The sequence below is a fragment of the Falco rusticolus genome, chromosome 9 (assembly GCF_015220075.1).
Source record: "Falco rusticolus isolate bFalRus1 chromosome 9, bFalRus1.pri, whole genome shotgun sequence".
Classification (NCBI taxonomy): domain Eukaryota; kingdom Metazoa; phylum Chordata; class Aves; order Falconiformes; family Falconidae; genus Falco; species Falco rusticolus.
In genome coordinates, this window is record NC_051195.1 from 11051951 (window position 1) to 11059223 (window position 7273).

Sequence of the window (7273 nt, forward strand, 5' to 3'; positions counted from 1 at the left end):
TTGAAATTCCTTAGAAAATTATTGTGAAAAGAAATTGGGAAGGCAAATATTTTGACTGGAATAGTTGTCTAATCTAAACATCAGAAGCAACTCTGAAATTTAAAAAGGTCATATGCACTCTGCGGTGGTCAGGAGCTTATCAGAAACCATGGCTTTAGACACCATTTGTTGGAAGATCCTGCCATCAACCTGGGCACAAACGATAAAAAGGCTCTTCCCTCACGGTTTTGTCAGTCAGACACGCACGATTATACAGCTCTCATTTCCCACGTACAAAACAAGTGAATTCCGACAACAGAACAACGTGGGGATCTGAAGTCAGCTCTGCAAGTCTTGTATAATATGTTATTTACATTGAAACCAGGAAGAAAAGTGCTCGTTTTCATGCTTCTGAATCCATTTACGGCCCTTTTTCACTGTTCATAAAACTGGTGAATAATGTCTTTCACTGAAAAGACTGTGCAGATCTCAACTTTCCCAAGGAATAATGCATTCCCATAAAGCTGTCGCAGACTCCAAGAAGTGACAGATAAGAGGAAAACAGCACAAATCCAACAGACTTGACAGTTTATTGTTGTGCGAACCAAACGTAATTGATGTCACCGTATCAGAGACTTGCAGGTGTTTAGATTTTAAGATGACATTTGAGACTGTAAAAGTACTATTTGCAGCAAGAGCCTTGATAAATATAATACTGTCTGAAGCTCTGTGTGCCCCCCCAGCTGGTGCTTTAGAAGAGGAGAAAAGGTTAATTTAATCACATCCAGGGAAGTTAGCAAAGTTACTTACTGAAGGCTTAAAAATGAGACTGAACTGCCAAAACCTGCCAACTGCTCGAGCCAAAACGGGCTGCCAAGTGGTGATTTGCACAAAGTGTGTGTGTGGAGATCCAGAAAGGCCCATCTAGAAAGTCAGATCTAGTTTTTGAGGGTTTTTGTTGTCGTTGTTTTCTGTTTGGGGTTCTTTTTTTTGGGGGGGGGTGGGGGTGGGGGGTGTGTGTATGGTAAATTCTACACACTTCAGGGAGCAATTGTCCATGGAAACTCATGTCCCCTTCAGTTTTCAGCCTTTCTGGAAGAGCCCAAGACTGACTTCTCAAGTGACCCCTGAAGATCAGAGAACAAGATCATGTACGGCCAACTGACTGACATTTCTCTGTGTATGTATCTAGATTTAGATACTTGACATCCTCCTTCTCTGCTTATGGAGAAGTAAGAGGAATATTCATTCCTACGCTTGTCCCTGAGCTTTCTTCCCATTCTGCCATCTTCTACCTGGTTTTGCCTACCCACTTTACCTTCTTCTGTTCTCTCTTATTTTCCTTCCTTCAAACATTTAAACTATTGCATGTTGTTTTCTGTCTTCTTTTTCATCACTTTGTATATTTCTTCTTATTATTCCTAAGTCACTAAACCGGCTTCTTTCCTGCCTTGCAGAGTGAGCCTGTTTGGAGACATCACCTGCGAGTGATTTCCTGAAACACTGACTCAGTGGAGCCATGGCACAATCACGAAGGTTAACTCCCCAAAGGTAATTAGAAATCTCTTTACTATTTGATTACCATAGAAGCCTCATTCCTGCCAAGGATGGTCTTGTTAAGAAGATGCCAAGTTTCAAGGAAACAATTCAGAAATGCAAGTCGTACATTAGCAGACTCCTAAGCAGAATGTAACAGATCATAAAAACTTACAACACTCAATGCCCTCCTTGAAACAGGATTGGAAGGCAGTGATCCCTCATTGCATGGGAGATACTAGAGAAATGATCTTGCAGCGACAATTCAATAACTCCTAAGTTAAATCTCCTTTTAGATTTGAAGATGTTTATACATATATAGCAAAAACTTAGTTGAGGCAACAGATGCCGTAAAGTTTGCAGAAGCTACTCTGAGCCAGTAAAAAAAAAAAAAGGCAGTTGATTTGCCAAGAGAAGCAAACACAACCCAGTATATCACACCAAAAAAAAAAAAAAAAAAAAAAAAAAAAGTTAAAAAGCTATGCATAGTGAAAACCTAGAAATTTGGGTTTTAAAATGCTTTTATTAAGGATTTCAATTCAGCTGGGTTTGCAGAAGTGTTGATGCAGAGCTCTGCCTGCCATTTTGCTGGAACACTGCAGGTGGTTGAATATACTGGGAAAGATACATTTCACTGGAACTTTGAATTTGGATTTTCCTGTGAATTGTCACAACTGTGTTTCAAGTACCTTGGTGGGCTGATATAGGTTTTTCAATGTGTTTCAGAAAAATCATTGTTATTTATTGCTTTGACTGAGTATGAGGAGACTTATCACCATTCTTTAATCTCTTTGCAGGTTTTCAAAAAAGCTCTTAATATACCACCTCATGTTAAAAGTTGTCAGCACCGTTGGCAAGCACTAAAGAGGAACACGAAGGAGTTGTACTTTTCTGGATGTGATTAATTTTGGCACAGTGCTTGTTCCCATGGCTGAGCCCTGCGTGCACTGCTGTTCTTGTCAGGTTTGTTACGTGTATTTTCTCTTTCCAAGGTATTATGTCTTCACTGTGAAACATCCATCCAGACTCAGATTTGGCAAACTGGGTCTGAATCTAGCAGCATGTTGGTTTCCAGGAAAAAATAATTTGTTCCCTTGGAAAGAGGGAAGGGATTTGGATTTTAAAATGCTTCATTGTATTTTACAACACAAAACTCGCTTTACATTTCTGTATGTAACATTTCACAGGCAGATGCTTAGGAGCGACCTTGATGCTCACTGAGTAAATTATAACATGCGATGTGAAACTTCACGTTCTCTTTTTAAATGTTAAATTCTTAGAGAGTAATAATAAGCTTCAGAATTTCGATGTTCCGAACATGACTGTTGACAGTATGTTTTCCTTTCTAGCTAAGGGCAGTATATAGTCAGTGGAATTTTTAAGCAGGTTTTCCTCCCTAGGATATTAGCCTTGAAATTATAACACAGCTAAGGAAACTGAGTAAAGACACAGGTACTGTACATAATCTCCCAAGCTGTCTGTGAGAGACTTAAGAGGAAACAGAAGTGACTTAAAGCTTTTCTAAACTAGATTCTGTGTATACAGACAGAAACCCCTATATGGGGTTAATTTGAACATTCATCTAGTTCACTCTTTTGTTTCTAACAGAGGTTACATAGAAAATTCAAAGAAGCTCATATTAAACAGAGGTCGGATTTAATTGCCTCCATATTTATTTTATTTCTTACCTCAACTTGCTAATAAAGCATAGAGCTCATCATGGATATGACGCAAATATGAAGCAGGATTAGTATTTAATACTGTGGTAACAGTCTCCAGTCAGATCTTCTGGTGGTGCATGGAGTGAACAATGTAAATAGCTTCTAAATATCAATACAGTTTTATTGCTGGGGGAAATATATATATTCCTGAAAAACCTGAATGATCAGTGCTAAATCTTGAGGGAAGTGTTTCTATTTGCATTGCAATATAAGCAATTAATTCATTACTAGCTGTCTTTCAACTGCTGTAATACTTTAAGATAAATGGATGGTTATCTGCAAAAGAAAAGTCTGTCACGGCCAGGGCAGGTCTGTGGTAAAATGGGAGCAGTTCAGTAGTGAACATGGAGGCTATAGGGATGTGTCTTCCAGGAACGGCTACCCATGGCTTCACTATAGTGATCCACACTTCTCCTGTTTTATCTTGGGCATAATTTATTTTACTTTATATAATACTGATATTCTGGGAAGTTGTGCCTTCATGAAGGGCCTTTTAATGATAATAATGGATATTTGGGTGTGGTTTTGTGGCAGTTTAAGAAAAAAAAAATTCCTCCTCAAAAATACATATTTAAAGGAGGACTTCATATTTTGTTGACACCAGCAAACTTTTGATTTACCACAGATGAAGGATACCAAGTACACAGTCCAGGAGTCATAAATTCTGCTTACTCTCGGCTCAGTTCAGGGAGAGATTGCAGCGGTGATGTCCTTCCAGTTTCATTCTTGTTGTAAGTATTAGGATTTGGGAAGAGCTGACTATTTTTGTTCACGATATTTGGTGCTCTGAAGCTGCCAGCTTAGATGCTTGTTGTAAGGTGAATTATTGTCTGTTAGGCCTGGGGTGAAAAAAGTTTCATAGAAAATAGAAAGCTAAGTATATTTTTGTAATAAAATAATTTTGAAATGAAAGTAATTCTTCTGTTTCTTGAATTGTTATTTCATCTGCTGATGAATAGGGAATGGTGTGCTGCAGTAGTTCTTATTTCAGTCAAATCCACGTTAAGTTATGGTACAGACTTCAGCCCAACAGATTTGTGTGTTAACTAGTCAGAGTCATCGTTATTAAATTATTATATTAATCATTGTGATGTTTCTGAGCTTTGTTATTCCAGTTAAATACAACTTTCTAGAAGTTAAGGGTTTGATTGTGTGTTGCTCGGTTATTCAAAGCTGTTGGTATGCAGCTTTCAGCCAGTATATTTCTGATATGGTTATTGGCTAAAAAAAAAAAAAAAAAAAGACAATTGTATATTTTATTTTTCTGTACTGCCAATATTGAAGGAAGTCTCCCTCATTTTTTGCTCAGGGAGATAACTCAGCTGATAACCTTTGTATAGTTCAGAGACTCACTTCATTGCTTTCTAATAGAGTTTCTGGAGAGTATAGATTTAGATTACAATGTCGAATGACCATAGGGCCTCAGGGAAATATGTTCTCATTAATGGACTTGTTAATGATTATCATTGAAGGGACGCTAATAGTATCAGATGTAAACGTTGTCACAGCCCTCTATCTTTATCAGGCAGATATGGAGATGCATCATTAATTCACACAGACTGATTCTCAGAGCTGTGCAAATGGATGATGCGGTATGATAATGTCTGAAGGAAATTAAAAGCTGTGCGTTATCAATTTAATATTTCAGATGACTATTTCCAATTCATACGGTCTAAGAGATAAGAGGAATTGAACCGTGGCAGTAGTACGGATCATTCAAAAGAGATCAAAATCAGAGTGTGCCTCCATCAGTTCCAGCTTCGCAGTGGTCTTTTGCATCCTCTTTGAGAGGGTTGTGACAAATGCAAACTTGTACCGGTGAAGTCTCTCAGCTGAAAAGTTAAACACACTTACGCTATATAAACACAAAAAGCCTATGGCAATATGAAACAGTTTGCAGAATCTAGAATAATTTTAAAACAATCTCTTTTTCAGGAGTTACGTTTATTCAAGTACAGTAGTATCTTTTTTTCTTTATCTTGACTTCAATGGGTTTATTCATAATGCATTGAGAGCAATAAATCAGAATCCATCTGAAATTTGTAGCTTTTGACACTACATATTAATAGCATATTTGTTAATTCTTTGCTCAAATGTTATAACCATTTGATTATGAGTAGTTGGTTGGGAAGCAGTGGTGGTGGTATTTCTTTGCTAGGAAACACCCTGGATTATTTCTTTGTTGTAATCACCTGAAATATCAGTATTTTCAGAACAAAGGAGAAATGTGATTTTTTTTTTTTTTTTTTGTACGCAGTCATGAAGGTAAGCTTTTAGAAATAATAGTGCACTTATAACTATGCTATCACTTTTGTTGGAAATGGTAAAGAGCTGGGTGCTAAGATCGAATCAAAAAGTTGCTTTTCAGTGATCTGTTTTGATATCAGCCTGTCCTATTGGATGGGTCTCCCTCAAGGGAAGGGAGGTAGAAGAGCAGATTTTACGAATGGTAACAGTGTTGAGTTGTCCTAAAAGGAGGACAAAATATGAGCAGCTAATACTGTCACTTGTGCTGAATTCTAAATGGTTGTAGAGTCCTGAATGAGGGAAATCACCAAGGGCAAATGTATGGGGTGTAAATGAATTTGCCTTTGAAATGGCAAATGGGATGTCCCTACTGAAAGATAAACAAATTTAACAAACTACGGAGATATTCTTTTACGTCAGTGAGGAATCAACAGAACCCTGAACTAAGCATGTACGTCAAAGTAGGGAGCAATTGATTTCATATAGGAGAAAAATCACAGGATCATGTAGAATAATGAAAAGATGAAAAGCACACTACTAGAATGCTACACACCATTGAAAGATACATAAATTCTCTCGAGTCTACTCAATTACATTCCTATTTTAGGAAAAAATGCTGTAAGAACATTTTTTGTGTGTGTCTCAAGGGTAAAGCTGCTACAGCATTAATCTGTTACAAACTATCAAACTTTGAAAGAATGTTAGTGAAGTACTTTGGGAATTGATGAAAAGAGTCACAAGGTCCAGCTCCAGAAGAATGCTATCTCAGTCCACGTGCCCTGTGCTTTTACGGGTGCAGGTGAAAGATTACACCAAGTAAGGTCTCGCAGAACTGGAAAAGATGTAAAAACGAATATTGACAAAGGAAATTTACATCAGAGACTCTTCTTTCAAGCAGGACAGCAGCAAGGGAAGTTATCTGTGAAATCAGATCTCAACACAGCTATGGTAGAAAATTCACGCTTAGTGCTATGCTCCCGGCAGCCAGCCTTGAGGGGACACCAGCCGTGGCTGTGCTGGCTGGGTTTGGTCAGCACGTGTAAGGTGCCACAGTTACTCTACCTGTTGCTAAGGCAGTGGGTGAGCAGAAGCTAAACCACAAAAAAAGTTAGGTAAGGCTTCAGTATTTTTAGCTTCACAAGAGGGGAAAAAAAACCAAAACTGAAGAAAAGCTTTATTTCTGGTATTTCCTGCCCACACTTACGTACACTTGAGTCTCACAGAACTTATACGTTGTTGATAAATCTATGAAATGAAGTATTCCAATTACTTATCTCTAATTAAAACATACAAACATCTGAAATTGGTCCAGTGCTGCTATAGATGTCATTTTATTAAATTATTTCTGTGCTGCAAGAGAGGAATTGGTGCTCTTTTTCTGAAGTCTTACGTATTCCTCTGGCACTATTCTTGCAGCAATACACTCTGCTCCTTTCTGAATTCCCAAGACTGGAGAATAATGCTCTCTTGCTTCCTCTCAGTTGTTTGGACATTGTCTTTTGTCCGGGGCTGCCAAACCTTGCAGATTTTTGAAAATGTGGGGAGTGTATTGTAAGGTCTGTAATGATTACCTGGCTTGCTGTGAAAATTTGGAGAAGTGAAACATTAGCATTTTTCGTGCCATGTGAACTCTACTTTTCACAAAGGTAGTTCTCTTTCTCTCTTATCCATACTGATTTGATGTGGGTTTTATGTTGCACTCTGTGCAAGGTATAAAATTTGCCACCTATTCATCTCAGTCTCTCTGTCACACTTCTCACCTGCTTTTAATTTCCCCTTAGGAAGTCACT

The 7273-nt window shown here is 38.0% G+C and overlaps 1 long non-coding RNA gene across 1 annotated transcript; it reads left to right on the forward strand.

Moving 5' to 3' along the window:
- The first annotated feature begins 953 nt into the window (after positions 1–953).
- Positions 954–4059, forward strand: LOC119154130. The gene is made up of 4 exons (XR_005106341.1): positions 954–1130; positions 1437–1530; positions 2313–2478; positions 3862–4059. It is a non-coding gene; the product is annotated as an uncharacterized LOC119154130 (long non-coding RNA).
- Positions 4060–7273: the final 3214 nt, after the last annotated feature.